This window comes from Pleurodeles waltl, chromosome 10 (assembly GCF_031143425.1).
Source record: "Pleurodeles waltl isolate 20211129_DDA chromosome 10, aPleWal1.hap1.20221129, whole genome shotgun sequence".
NCBI lineage: Eukaryota > Metazoa > Chordata > Amphibia > Caudata > Salamandridae > Pleurodeles > Pleurodeles waltl.
In genome coordinates this window covers 344,261,150-344,277,103 of record NC_090449.1, presented here as the reverse complement: position 1 = coordinate 344,277,103, position 15,954 = coordinate 344,261,150, and the positions used below count along the sequence as shown (strand labels likewise).

General features: G+C 47.6%; 1 long non-coding RNA gene across 1 annotated transcript in view; it reads left to right on the top strand.

Annotated features, from left to right (window-relative positions):
- The first annotated feature begins 2,769 nt into the window (after window positions 1-2,769).
- The window catches only part of LOC138261545 (uncharacterized), a 64,035-nt gene continuing 50,850 nt past the window's right edge, over window positions 2,770-15,954 (top strand). Inside the window, exon 1 of the long non-coding RNA XR_011199110.1 lies at window positions 2,770-3,021. This is a non-coding gene — a long non-coding RNA (uncharacterized lncRNA). The remainder of the gene's footprint in view (window positions 3,022-15,954) is intronic.

The following is a 15,954-nucleotide window of genomic DNA, read 5'->3' as shown; positions in this document are numbered from 1 at the left end:
CTGTGTGGTCTTTAGGAAGAAGAAGCTTCTGCCTCCCCAAAACGCTTGTTTGTACTATGGTACAGACAAACAGAAGTTACTGACCTCAAATTCTGGTAGGTATATACCAGCTCAGATTATCTCGGATGCATTTGGGAGCCGTACTATGACGGGCTTTAAAGGTGATACAGACAGCTTTAAATTATTTTCTCTACCTGTAGCCAGTGGAGATCTTTGATAGCATGGAACACAGATTGATGTTTAGGAATCTTTTTCAGCAGCCTAGCGGCTGCATTCTGTAATAATTGTAGCTTTGAAAGTAGCTTTTTCCTTATGCCTAAATACAAGTCATTACCATAAATCAACCTAGCCAGGACTAAACCAGTGATTACAGTCTTTTGGAGTTCCACCGGAATAAACTGGCAGATTTTCCCGATTAGCCTTAATGTCAGGAATGTGGAAGACACTAACAAATTAACCTGATCTTCAAATGATAACTGGTAGTTAAACATCATCCCAAGGTTTTTTGCTTTACGCACTGGTATGGGAGGCAAACCCTGATCCTGGGGCCACCATTTTTGATTCCAAAAGGATTTGTCCTGTTCAAACAGAAGAACCTCGGTTTTACTACAATTAAGTTTCAAACAATTCTGGGACATCCATATACTAATCTGTGGAATTCAAGATTTAAACTTGTTTGATGTTTCGTCCAAAATCACTAGAAATAGATATCACGGTCTGTTTATCATCTGCGTAAGAAATAACTGAAAATCCAAAAGATTTACTCAGACAGGTCAGGGTTGTCACAGACAGATTAAAAAGAGTAGGACTTAATGATGATCCCTGCGGCATCCCGCAGAGTAAACAAAATTGATCAGAAACAAAGCCCTCTATTGCTATATGATGTACGCTACCTGACAAGAATGATTTAATTAGACTAAGTGCAGGCCATCCTAGACCTAACTTGGCAAGGCGATCTACCAGAATAGGGTGGTTAACGTTATCAAAAGATGCTGACAGTTCCAGGAGGGTCATAGCTGCTCTTCCATCATCGTCAAGGATAGATCTAAATTCCTCAAAGGGTGCTAATATAGCTGTCTCTGTGCTATGACATTGTCTAAATCCAAATTGGGTGCTAACCAGCAATTTAGAGGTGTTAGCAAAAACCATCAGTTCAGCATTCAGTGTTTTCCCCTGTACTTTAGCTAGAAAAGAGAGTCTAGAAATTGATTTATAACTACTAAGTTCCTGAGGGTCCAGATTAGCCTTTTTCAAAACAGTTAAGATGGATGCTCGCTTCCACTCCATTGGGAAGTATCCTGTACTTACTATTACAATGAAGATTGACCTCAGGTGTTCACTAAGAATGTCTGGCACCAGGTGTCCAATCTTAGAACAGGGGTCCAGTGGGCTACCTGAGTTAATAGCTAGGACCAACTTGTGTATCTGTTCTGTACTTAGAAGGGAAAAATCATTGAATTTATGCAAGGAACTTTGTGAGACCTTGTTTGTTGCTGCTGAAACTATAGCCTGATCCTGATGTGAGAATGTATCAAAAACGGTTTGAACCTTGGTTTGAAAGTAGTTGGCTAATGTATTGCAGAACTGTTGTGTACAATGATTGTTCCTAACGGTTGGCCCTTTTGCCAAACAGTCAAGGGTGTTGAACAATTCCTTAACATAATTCTTAACCCAAAGAATTCTGCTGGAGAAAAATTTAGACTTTTCTTAAAGAATAAGTTTCTTCTACTTGGCAATAGCTTATTTATAAATCTTTCTTGGTTATATCATAATCAGGCCCCACTCTCGCTGCTTCTTTCTACATTTCCGTTTTTGTGTTCCCAATTTCTCATTATACCATAGTTTAGTAGGGGTTTTTCCTGCGACTAATAAGAACTTTTTGAAGGGCTAGAATATCTACAGTCTTCCCTATCCAGTCTGAGTAACTCTGAGCTATACTCTGGCTTAGAGTCCGATGAAAATAACCAAAACTCAGCCACATTAATGTCCATCCATGCCCTACTCCGAGAGGCCACACTATTGGCTTTCTTGTCAGCTAAGGACACCGGCAAGTAGACTGTAAAACTTATGGTGTGATGATCTGACCAGGTCAGCGGTAATACCTCGCTGGTCTGGAGATTGGGATTATTTGTAACAATGCCATCCTAGGTATGTCCAGCTGCGTGTGTAGCGAATGGCACAAGTTGGCTAGGGTCTAGATGTGCCATCACCTCCGATATAAATCTGGAGTCTTTATCTTCTATTTTCTCCAGGTGATAACTGAAATCGCCCAGCACTGTGAAGTCGTTATCGTCAATACCAGATTCTAGTGCAGGGCTAATGGTGGGAATAAACACATTTCGTGGACCAGGAGGTCGGCAAATCAGCAAGCCTTTAAGCGTGTAGTGGTTGGTAAGTCCTAAAGAAAACGCTAGCGTTGGTTTCAGTTGTTGAATTACTTAAATCTGGAGAACAGCGTGAGGTAATGTTTTTCCGTACCGCAATGACTAATAAACCGCCTTTCTTGTCGGCCGGATTTAACACTGTGAACACAAAAGGTACTGCCTGTTGCCTTATTTTCTTCACCAGCAGTAGCGAGGGTGTCGAATTTCCTTCTGTCTAGAACACTATCCGAGCAAAGTCCGGTCCTATCTGTATACGCAGAACATCAACTAGTGACTGAACAGAATTCCAAAGATTCATGGAGCGACCCAGCTGAATTTACTGCTTGTGCTGCCTCTGCCTCTGCTGTTTCGGAAGTGTAAACCGTTTCCGTTTCCTTAATCGTTCAGTCTAGTATCCGCTCCCATTCTGCTTAGAACATCGATGTGAATTACCGTATTTCTTTCTCTCTGTTTGGTAGTTCTCGCGGATATCACACACCCAGACACAGCTTGCTAGGTTGTCTAGCTCCTTTTTGTAACCTCTGACCCTGGAAGGGATAAGAACACGGATCCTATTTCTGCATTAGAGCTTGCACATTGGATCTGAATAATTACCTGGAAATGGAAAGGGAGGTTGTCCAAATGGGACTCGCAGCAAGTAAGTGATCTATAATGTCGTGCTGTGTACAGTAAAAGCAAGAACTCTCCTATAAGTGGTTCTTGACAGTGTAGGTTGCACCTCTCATCTGTTGTGTTTAATGCACTGCAGGTAAGAGCTCCCCGCGTTGGGTGATGCATGTATTGTTTAATGTCCTCTCCAGATATGTGTTCGTCCTGCATGTAATAGGTCTCAGTTATTTGTTGATGTGCTGTGTACAGTGCAAGTAATACTTTTCTTGCGGGAAGTATATAGTTTAAATAAGAGTCGGCTTGTAGTGTGGTGCGTGCAGATTCAAGCAGTGGCGTTCATGGTGTGTTGCGAGCAGCACCCTTAAGAGGCCTGCATGGTATTTTGTGCGTATGCAATTAAAATGTACCTTGCGATGTGCAGTCGGTAGTGCTGTTAAGAGATCTCTGTATTTGTGTGCATTGCTGAAACCACATATGCCGCCTTGAGCTGCGTGTGTCCTATAAGCGATCTAATGGAGATTGATGTGTGTTTTGTAGATACAAGATCTCCTTTTTTTGTGATTTTGTGCAGAGCTAGCAAGGGTATTCGGAAAGTGGACTGTGTGTTGTTCAAGTTAAAGCTTCCATATAAAGTGATGATCAAGAAGAGCCGCCCAGTAATCAATATAGCACACATCACGGACGTAAAAGTCTTTAAGTGTTTGTGTATTCAGCCTCATATGATCGCTGAAAGAATTTGCTGTTTTTGCCTTTCTGTATTAGTGTTATCGTATTTTATCTAATAATGAGGCGCTCACAAGCGTAGCTAAAGATTTCATACACTCACAACACCAGCACGACCAGTAGCAGCACCACCACCACCAAACCTGTACTGCTGCATACATAGACACTAGATGCTCCTCAGAAAGAGACTAAACAACCATCGGGGAAAACCAAAAGCGTCCTAGGACTGCCGCTAAATTAAGTCTACAAATGTTTGAAACGAGCACACGTTTTTTTAAAGGTATTGTATATATTAAAAAACAAACACTCCCAGTTACACGTCATAGTTCAGTCATCTTCAACGTCCTATAGCTACGTTTTTTGTTTATGAGCTCTGCCAGTCGCACCTGCAGCCAGACAGAGAGAGGCACATCAGATAAACCCTCACCATCTCTGACAGTGGACACTAGTACTTTCTCACTTCCTGTATGCAGACACTTTAGCCATTCCCTCCCCACTGGCCGCATCGGCGCACTCACTATACTCACTCTCTGTTCAGTACTTAATTTCTCATTCTTGATCCGCAGCATCTTGTAGCATGGGGTGTTCGCATACACCCTTGGGCCGGCGCCACGCTACAAAACACTCACTCAGACTGTGTAGTGTGCTCCAACCAGGGTGTCCCAAGAACCACGAGGGGACCGCCCACCTTTATTTTATACCACTCGCTCTGGACACCGTACCGCGTCATGGAGCAGGGTAACGAAATAGAGAAGAGCCCAATTGGCTCTCCACATCCCCCCCAGGTTTTAGCATAACATTATCAACTTCTCAACAGGCAAAGAAAACACCCCAACTGAAACCAAGACAAACACAGAAGAGCAAAGAAAAAAAAAAGAGAGGGAAATATGAGAGAGATTTAATTTGATGCATCAGTTTCTTTCTGTCAGCACAGGAAGTCCTTCAATCGCTGGCTGGGATTCGGGTTGGGCCGTAAATGGTACCGGGTATGCCCACTTCGGAGTTCAGACCCACTCGATGGCCTCAGGTTTGGGGAGCTGGGCCCCTCTGAATCCCGGTCATGTCAGACTCTGTCACTTCTTGAACCTTCACGCGGCGAGCTGAGTTGCAAGGCACCCTCCATCTCCAGCGCTCCGCCTTCCTCATCCGCGCCTCCCGCCTCCGCAAGATCCTCACCAGCCACCACCTTCCGGAACCACAAGACGTTTCGCATCACCCGCCGCCCCCCTCTCACGGCAGTTACCATGGTCCCTTCAACTTTCTCCACTCTCCATATGTCTGGTTCGAAGGGGATACAGAATTTCCAGCCAGGATGGCGATCCTTCAGGATGACTGTCTCCCCCGCCTGCAAATTAGGATGTTTCGCCCTCTGCCTCTTGCTGGCTTTCGCATTGGTCAGTGTTCTCTTTTCCTGTGTCTTGTCACATCAAGATCCACCGGCTGCCAACAGCAATCCATCGGTATACAGTCTCTGGGTGGAGAGCAAAACATTAACGCCACTGGGGCGCATCAGTGGTGCTGTGCGGAGTCTGCTGGTAGGCCCTCAAGAAGGTGTGGAGACAGAGCTCGGCATCCTCTTGCTGACTCACCCCAATGCGTAGGGCCCGATTCAGTGTCCTCGATCGTTCCACTTCCCAATTTGCCTGTGATCATCGAGGGGTGATCCTTCGATGGGTTTTGGCCAGCGAGCGCAAATAGTCGTGGAACTCTTGACCGTGGAATGGGGGTCTATTGTCAGTCCGTATTTAGTCTGGCAAACCCAGCAGGGCAAATGTCTTTTCAAGAACTGGACAGACATGCTCAAATGCCGTGGACACCACCAGTTCCACTACCGGAAACCGAGTACAGGAGTCAACAATAATGGCTGTCAGCCAACCATCCGGAAAACTGCCGAAGTCTAAGCTGATCCGAGGCCAAGGTCTAGTGCTGGGTAACTCCATCACAACTAGAGCAGGGACAGGATCCTGAGTGGTGATAGCGCACGGATGGGCATCTATGTATCAGGTCTTCCACCATGATATCCATCCACAGGAACCAAACCTTGCCTCTTAGGCACGCCTTTGTCTTCGCAGTTCCTTGATGACCTTGGTGCTCCAGTTCCACCATTCTGCTCTGCAGGCTCCTGGGTATCACCAAAAGTTTTCCCCTTAGAAGGAGGCCCTCGGGGCTTTTCTGAGAGCTCCAACCTCACTTTTCATATCTGTTGCATCACACAACGCACCTCAGGGTCAGACACAGATGTTTTATCGAGAAAACGCTTCTAGTACCGGTGGTGTAGTGCCTCCTTTACTCGGCCTATGAGAGCATCTCAGCCTGATGCCTTAGCAAGCTCGTCCACCGTGAGAGCTGTGGGGCACGCCATGCCTACAATCATGCTTATGAAGCATTCCATTCATCCATCCTTCTCTTCTGCTTCCTCCTCAGAGCGTGACTGCAAAGGATGGAGTGACAGATAATCTGCTGGATTGTTAACTCCTGGACGGTAGATCACTTGAAAACAATAGGGCTGAAGTAGTATGGCCCACCGTTCAATCCTTGGGGAGCAAGCCTGGCCGAGCCGGCGAAGAGTGACACCAACGGCTTGTGATCCGTAACCATCGTGAACTCATTCCCACATAGATATAAGTGGAAGTGCTGACACGCCCACCTGATGGCTAGCGCCTCCCTCTCAATATGTGCGTACCATGCCTCAGTGGATGAGAGAGCTCTGCTGGTGTAGGCCACCGGCATCCACTGCTGATGACATTGTTCTTGCAGCAGCACCGCTCCGAGTCCGGCGGGGCTGGCATCCACCACCACCTTAGTTCTCTTCCGTGGATGGAAGTAAGCCATGACTGCTGTGTCCAGTAGGGCTTTTTTCATGGCCCCACTCCCACGGGGTACTGGCTTTTGTGAGTCTCCTGGGAGGACCGGCGAGCGTGGCTAGGTTGGGGATAAACCTCCCGCAGTAAGTCGCTATCCAGAGGAAACTCCAAACCTCGGTGGCATTGCAGGTTATCGATGCACCCTTGATGGCTTCCACTTTCTTCAGGTCAACTTTCAGTCCTTCTCTCAAAAAGATGTAGCCAAAGAACTCTATCGAGTTGCGGTAGGACGCACACTTCTTCCGGTGAAGCGTTAGTCCTGCGTCTGACAGCCGCTGTAGAGTGCCTCTCAGGTGTTTTTGGTGTTCTTCCGGAGTGTCTAAAAATGCCATCACTTAGATTGACAACACCGCCGGGGAGATCCCAAAGCTTAGCCGTTTGTATCGACGCAGCCCAACGTGCGTCGAAAAAGTGGTGACGTTGGGGCTCTCCTAGGTTAGCTCCAGCTGATGGTACCCCAAATTCAGGTCTAGCTTTGAGAACCACTGAGCCCCGTTCAGGTCTGCGATATCGTCCATAGTGGGTGTGATATGGCGCTCCCGTCTGATGGCACTGTTGTGGAGGCGCGTGTCCACACATAGGCAGATAGCTCCTGGCTGTTTGGGCTTTGGGGCGATGACCAAAGGTGAAACCCAAGGTGTTGGTCCAGTCACTTTCTCTATGACCCCCTGCTCTTCAAGGGTCCTTTGTTCTTGTACCACCTGAGGCCTCAGGTGGAATGGCACCCTCCGATGTCTCAGCGCAGTTGGGTGTACGGTAGGGTCGATGTGTAACGGAAAATGCTTTCCTTTGAGCTTTCCCAGTCCGTGGAAGAGCTTTGGAAACTCCTCCAACACCGCTTCGGCATGGGAATCATGCACCTGTCAGACAAAGAATACCAGCTCCCGGTCTTCGGCCGTGTGACACCCTAGGAGCGTTCCTTTCTTCCCTTCCGCTACGTGGAACTTTGCACGTGTAGAGTAATGGCCGCTGTCCACAATAACCTCTATTGCCCCTCTTAGGGGAAGCGATTCTACGCCCCCATATACATAAATATTGGTGCGGCATGGCTTGAGTTCTGGTGGGGGAGATCACCTGTTGTACTGGTCAATGTCCATGCCATTGACCGATGCTCCCATGTCAATGAGCGCCGATACTGGCGTGTCGTTGATCGTTATAGTGCAGATGGGAGGAGGCTGATGCATCCGATCACGTCTGTCAGCGAATGAGACAACGAATATCTGTTCCTCTTCATCGTCATATGGAGTGGTGTATTGATGCGGGCCTACTGCAGCTGCTTCCTCGTCTAGCGTCATCTGTTTCACCACTGCTCTTCTTGCAGAAGTTGTGCCGATTCGCAGCTTTCCCCCTCCGCAAACCCTGGCGAAGTGGTTGGGTTTTCCGCATTTGGAGCAGCTCTTGCCTGTTGCAGGGCACGCGCCAGGTATGCAGTGATCACCGCCGCAATTTCCACATCCCTTTTCCTCCATTCTGGCCGGCAGAGCCGTTCGGGGTGAGTTCTGACGGCGATAGATATCGTTACTTGTTCTTCCTTCACAGGGTTCGGCTTCGTTGGACCTGGCGCAATGGACGATCGCACAAGGGCAGCCGCCATGTCCTCGGCGCGGCTGTTTGACAGCTCATGTGACCTCGCTAGGATGAGGATGTCGTCAAGCGAAATGCCTGGTTGCCGTAGAATTAGCTTACGCAACACTGTTGAGCGGCATCCCTGGATTATTTCCGTCCTAATCTCGTTGTGATGGTTAATGCCTGTGCAGGTGCTTGCTAGTTTGCACAGGTGCGCGTAGAAAATGTCCACTGACTTGGTGTCGGTTTGCTGGGCCTGTCGCAGTTTGAACTTCTCATAACCGGGATTTAGCTGCGGGTCGAAATACCTGTTGAGGGCCTCCACTGCAGCATCAAAGTCGTTATCATTTCCTGTGTTTGGCAGTGTCTTAATCAGGTCATAGAGCTCGTCGCCTCCAAAATGTAACATAAGCAACCTTTCCATCGCACCGTCTGTCTCTCGGGTGGCCCAGAAGTAGTGTCTCAGCCGTCCGAGCCAGTGGCGCCACTGCGGAGCAGCTGTAGCATGATCCACCAACTGGCTGAATGGGGGCAGTGCGGCACAGACGAATGTGACCCATGATGGTGGGTTGGGCATTGGTGGGTGGCATCCGGCAAAGAGCTCATTGTCCTACCAGGGACCTGACTACCTCCTCTCTGAGTAGAAGTCTGTTTTCACCCCCACGTACATCTCTCCTGTTAGGTGGGAGTGTAAGTGCCCACAACGAATGTCTGTGCCCCCCCCATGTTGAGAGGGTTGGGTGTGGCAGGAGGAAACAGGCACACCAAAGGAGAAGAAAAAAACTGAAGAAAACTAGTGACGATGGCTGGCTGTGGAATGGATGGTGCTCCCACACAAATTTCCCTGGCCTGGGTCTTGGTGGTGAAGAGAACAAATGTCTTTATTATTGTTTTTTCTTTCTTCTTGGAACAACACCAGGCCGTGCTCCTCCGCACTGGCCCCATGGGGACCCACCTGACAGGGCCTCTGTCCCAGCGCCAATGAGAGGAAGGGTGAGGAAAAGAAGAAAAAAACTCGGCCTCCGAGCCGCAGAGGCCGCGCAGGCAGTGTGAGGGGCAGCCGCAGGGGACCTCGCACTTGAACGTGCGTCGAGTTCGGACCCCTATTCCCTGAGGGGCTCCGATGTGAGCGCAGTTGCTGTGGGCCGCTCGACTGTTGGAGCACTGCAGATGTGAGCGCTGTCGCCGCAGGCCAGACCGGAGTTGGAGCGCCTCCGCCCTTCTCCTGAGGGCACGCTCAAGAACAGAGATCGGATCACACTGGAGCCGCGGACCTCCGACGAGAAGCGGGGCATCTGCCGTGCACCAATGAAGGGTCGTGCGCCAACGGCAGAGGTCTGCAGCAGGAGTGTCAGGTCAGGCAGGCATTGGGGGCAACGCGTGGGCACCGCCTCATTGCCAATTGTAGCGTGGGGTGTTCGCATACACCCTGGGGCTGGCGCCTCCCTACAAAACACTCAGACTCAGTGTAGTGTGCTCAAACCAGCGTGTCCCAAGAACCATGAGGGGACTGCCCACCTTTATTTTATACCACTCGCACCGGACACCGTACCGCGTCATGGATTGGTACAACGAAATAGAGAAGAGCCAAATTGGCTCTCTGTACACATCTCTCGCATGAAGATCGTTAAGTGTGTGTTGGTGGGGGGGCGTCTGGGGGCCCTGCCGCTGCTTGGTACTAGCAGCAATAGAAAGCCAAAGTCAAACGAGTCACCTTCATTTGCTTAACAGTGCAAATAAAAACACTGATCTGTTTCTTGGCAGTTGGTGTAAGAACCTAATGTTATCTAGTTCAGCCATGTAGTCCCACTTAAATTTGTTTCATGCTGCATGCTGAATATGTCTTTATTCCTTTTCCAGATGTTGTGTTTATGTAGCTTTGTTTTTCACCCAACATATGAGCCTTTTGCAGCTCATAATTTATATTGAGTCACTTCTAGATATCTATACAGCGTAAATGACTTACCCAATTGGGAAGGGCTGTAGAGGATACTAATGTGAAGGGGAAATCTGCAATTTCTGAGACTTGCAGAAGGAAAATCCTCTGTTCCAAAGAGTTTGTAATGTTTAATTCACAATTTCACATAATTCGAATTTTGCAAAGTCACTTTTTCAAAATTAAAGCTCCTTCAGTTCTAATTATTCCTAAAAGTGTAATTTGTATTTATTCATCTTCTATTGAAAAAAAAATGCTAACACGCACCAACAAGTAAATAGGACTAGCTTGTTTTAGGTGTTTGTGTTCATTGTGATTTAATAAATTTAGATGCATGGCCTGAAAACACAAATAAAGGGACATAAATACTGATCAGGTAATATGCTGTGCCACACACAGCATTCCAATTCATACATTATAGCCCATGCTCCCTTATTCATATGGGCCAAATCTCTTGTAAATTATTCCTAGCTATATTTCTTTGGCCATATCCTTTTTAAAGATGGAAACCATCTTTTTCATGCTACCTAAAGAACTGGCATTTTGTCAAATAATATTCCAGTTGATGACATACAATACAGGGGTGTGGAATTTAATAAAATATTTATTTGTCCATGTGACAGGTTGCTTCATATATCTAGTTGTCCCTTTAGTGCCATGGAGTACTGCAACACATTATTGTAGCAATCTCATTATATTAGAGCTCTGATAATACCTTATAGTAGGGCTTGAATACTAGCAATTTCTTTATTTTGGCACCTTTCTGCAGATCTGCATACTGGGACAGGAGGTAGGGGTAAGCACCAGTTCCTAGCTTGGAATGCCTTTTTTAGCCTGTGCGAAGCTATTAACTTGCATGTTTTTAAGGGGTTTCAACAGCTCTTCTCTTATGTCCCATATTGAAAAAAGTTGGAAATTTACTCCTGACACGGGTGGGAGGTAAAACTTACAGGATTGGGAAAAAGTGGTTAAAGGGAAAGTGAGCTTGGAAACACTCTAATTTTTACATGAGCAAATCTGCACATGCATATTTGCTCATGTAAAATAAAGTTCACAAATGTTTTCTAGGACTACAATTTCCTGGTCTACTCCTGTGAATTCATGAAATACACAAATCTGCACTATTGCAAAGGCTTATACCATGGATGCACTTTTGTGACTTTCTTTAAAAAATGGGCACCTAATTCGGCCTGGTGTTAACCAAGATCTTTGATTTATTAAAATTAAATCTCTCTCCATCCATCGGCTAGCTTCACTGTGACTAATCCCACTTGCAGAACCCATACCTATTCTGCATCTAGATACACTCTATTGTGATAAGTTCCACACTCTACAAATCCATGTTACATTATATTACAATGATCGCAATCTGTAGTGTTTTTCAGTGCCAGGAACTACTGTGGCAATATGTACTTTTTGCGACCAAAAATATTTTTGCTTTTTGCTAATATTTGTTACAATGTTGAGGGCCCGGCAGTTCCCACAACAATGCAGTTTTACAAAAGCCAGGTCAAAACAAAACATGCATTTACAAAACCAAAAGACTGACCACCACTGTGAAACCTATTGGCTTTGCCAATGTTTGTTTATATTCATGTTTCCCAAAATCTTGTTGAAACTGGTTAAACTGACTTTCCATGGTGAATATTTTTTGGAAATACTAGCATGCATAAATGCATTTTACTAAACGACGTGTCAAAGAAATGGTACCTAATATTTCACAGTAGTTTAGCCAAACGTTTCTTTTCCTTGTTGAATTTTTTATTGAACGTTTTATTTTGATCGTCAATCTTGCATTCAAGAATCTGCAGATATCTGCATCTAATCAGATAGCATTCTGGGAGCGTTATATGTAGCCTTATACTTTAGGATTAAATCTGTTTATTGACATTTTATCACGTACAACTAATCCACCAACAACCACTGGCCAGTGGATACAAATGTAATAAAAACTTGTAACCAAATATAATGCCTCCCCGTACCGCATCTATATCCTGCGTTAGCGCCTGTTCACCCTCTCCCCCTTCACACTGGCCCTTTCCAAATTATGTCGCAGCTGTCCATCTCGCCGGGGCAGTAGCTAAGCACGTCGAGTGCAGCACTTGTAGATAGCGCGGGCACGTCAGCTCCCTGAACTCATCTGAGAGATAAGAGATACAGGGCCCCATACCTTATCAAACTGGGGTAGGGATCCCATGACCATTGCCATCCATTTTTCCATCCCCAGTATGTCCCACAGTTTGTGTAGCCAGTCCGTCTGTGAGGGAACTATCGCTGAACCCCATCTAGCTAAAAGTAGCTGTTTGGCAGCACAGATCGCCAGTGTAATGGGCCTACCCTTTGGAGCCTTGAGAGGGTATGTCTGTGGGTTTGGTAGCCCTAGTAAAACATAGTTAGGGAAGCGAGGCATGACCGTGTCATACATTCTGTCTATAGCGTCCAGTATGTTCTTCCAGAAGGTAGCCAAACGTGGGCACTGCCATAGAATATGTGTGGGTGTACTCCTCTGTTCACACCCCAGCCAGCAACTATCTGTGGCGCCAGTCCGCCAACCGGCCACTCGCACCATGGTGTAGTACCAATAGTGCACTATTTTCAGGAGGAATTCCTTGGTACAGGCTGTTACGCATGCTCAATGTAGTACATTCTGCCATTCCTTATCTGTGAATGCCCGCCCACATTCGACCTTCCACCTCTGCCCTGTCGGCATCCGGGGTAGGTTTGGTGGCGCCAGTAGGAAGCCATAGATATCTTAGATAAGTTTCTTATCTGACGAGCGCGTCAACAGTCAGCGCTCGAAGGTAAGGAGGGGGTCTAGCCGCATGGGGTCTGACCGTTGGGAACAAGACCCAGTGCCTGATCGCCAAATACTGCCAGTAAGCCTCCTGTGGGAGACTGTAAGTCCCTTTAAGTTGTGGAAACTCCATGATCCCCTGCACATCAAACAGATCCCCAACTCTTTTACATTTGAGTTCTGCCAAGATTGGTAGGTGGACCCCCTGAGAGCAGGGGGGAAGTCCGGGTTGCCAATAATTGGTGTTTGCGGGGATATGGGTGAGGACAGGGCCCTACGCATTTGTAGTTTGTCCCACACCTCCATAGTTGCTCGCAGGACCGGAGACCCCTAAACACTCCTCGGGCGGCATGTCCTCGGCAGCCAGGGGACCTTCCAAATATGTAACCCTGCGACTGCTTGGTTAATAAAACACCAGTGCTTTTCAGTGCTTCTACGAGACCATTCCACCAGGTATCGCAGTTGGGCAGCTTGATAGTACCCCATTAAATATGGAACTCACAGCCCTCCTCAGACTGCGGTAGATAGGCCTGCTCCCTTGACATTCTTGCCCGCCCAGATGAAGTCCCAGGTCAACCTCTGCATATCATCTAATACACCCGGCGGGGGTTGTAAGGCTAGGACCTCCGTGATGAACAGCACCTTGGGCAAGAGAGTCATCTTTACCACTGCAATATGTCCCAACGACGAAAGGACGAACCCTCTCCACGGGGCCAGAGTCTCCAGCGCCTCGCCAAGTAGCACAGTATAGTTATGTTCCGCTGTAACAACCGGTGTGGGGCGTAACTGCAAGCCTAAATATTGTATTTCCAGCAGGGCCCAAACAAATGGCAGGAGGGGTCTCAAGTCCTCCACGTCCCTCTCCAGCACCGTCAAGTTAAGAATAGAGGATTTAGACAGATTACTTTTAAAGCCCGCCACCTCTCCAAAAGCCCGCAGTTTATCCACCACTGTTACAAGAGAGACCCTCAGTTCCATCATATAAAGCAGCACATCATCGGCGTACAGAGCAATTTTATGGGATCTGCCCCCCATTGGGATACCCCTAATGTCCTGGTTTTGCCGAATATGTTCCGCGAAGGGCTCCATATACAGTGCATACAACAGTGGCGATAGAGGGCAGCCCTGCCTAGTCCTCCTGGCAATTGAGAAAATCTCAGAAAGTCCACCATTTACCCTCACCCGGGCCTGGGGGAGACGATAATTACTCCGCACCCATTCACAGAAACTCGGGCCCAGACCACAACGATGGAGTACTGAAAATAAAAAACTCCAATGAACCCGGTCGAAGGCCTTCTCTGCATCGATAGAAAGCCGTATTGTCGGGATACAGGCCTGTTGTGCCTTGTCTAGAAGGTGGCAAAGCCTCTTAGTATTATCCACACATGTTCTCTCTGGAATAAACCTGGTCTGATCCGGGTCTATTAGGCTTTGCATATAGAGGCCCAGCCTCTGCGCTAAGATGCCAGAAAAAAGTTTAGCATCTACATTCAATAATGTGATCGGTCGATAGGACGCACACAGAGTTGGGTCTTTGCCAGGCTTCTGGATAACCATAATAGTGCCCATGCGCATTGACTGGGGCATCAATCCGGCAGAAGCTAAACCGTTGAACAGCCGCACCAGTACTGGAGCCATGAGCTCAACAAAAATCGCATAAAATTCGGCCCCAAACCAGTGAGGAGTTGCCGGATGGCCTCCAGGACTCAGCTGGAGTAATATCCTTATCTAACTCATTGGCTAGCATTTTAAGTATTTGGGGCAAGGGTGTCTCATCTAAGTATCTCGCTATTGCCCTCTCATCTTGGAGCTCTGCGGTATATAGTGAGGCATAGAAAGTCTCAAATTCTTTCAGGATCAGCTCTTCATCTGTTGTGGTCACTCCCCCGCTTTTCTGTATTGAGTTTATCTGTCGATGTGCCACCTGTGCGCGCAACCGGTGCACCAAGAGTCGCCCTGCCTTATTGCCTCCCACATAGCACATCTGTTTAGTGCGTAGGAGAGCGTATTCCACCCCATTCATATCTATTGCTTTCAACTGTTTACGAGCCACCATCAGCTGCCGCTTCACTCTCTGCACACACGTAGCCCTGTGTTTCCCTTCTAGCTCTCTTATCTGATAATCTAACTGCCACCTCTTTTCCCTCCTAAGGGCGTTGGCGCAAGCTGCAATAGCTATACACTGACCACTGCCTTCATCACCTCCCAGACCGTCTCCACCTTAGCCTGCGGTGTATCGTTAATGCTTAAATAAGATGTAATTGTATCCCTTATTTCTTGATGTATTTCTTCATCAGCCAGGAGCTGGTATTTAGCCGCCATAGCGGGAGTCTTCACCCAGGCCCAGCAGTGTGAGGCTTACTGTGATCGGAGCGTGATCCGATAGAGACGCCACCCCAATCCCTGAGTGCGTAATTGCATGAAGCAGGCCCGGGGAGGCCAGAAAGAGGTCAAGTTTCGCATAGGTCTGGTGTGCGGCCGAAAAAAACGTATATGTCTGAAGGGTTGGATTTTGTGCTCACCAAACATCCGTCAAATTCTAACCCCCCCCAACCACTTTCGGAAACCCACAGAGTACGCCTCCACCTGTCCACTTCGCTGTGCTGATCTATCTACATGGGTGTCCGGGACCAAGTTGAAATCCCCTCCTGTAAGGACATCCGCACCCTCATGGCCAACAACCGCCCAATGGCCTCCCATAAAAACTCCTCTTGATGTTCATTAGGGTCGTAAATGCAGGCCACCGTGATAGCATGCCCATTGATGTCTATGTGTAGGGAAATGAGTCTTCCATTCATCTCTGCCTGTAAGTCACATAGCTTCCATGTGAAATGTGTAGCTAGCACGATTGCCACTCCCGTCCGTCTCCCTGGCCCGGAAGAGTGATATTGTCTATCGAACCATCGTGTTCTCATCTTCTTCCAATCTGATCTCAGCAAGTGTTCCTCTTGGAGCAACCATATGTCCCCCTTGGCTTCCCTCAGGATCGCTACCAGAGCCCGCCTCTTCACCGGGGAGTTGAGGCCCCTAATGTCAAGACTAAGAGGGTCATTCTGACCCTGGCGGCCGGTGGCCGCC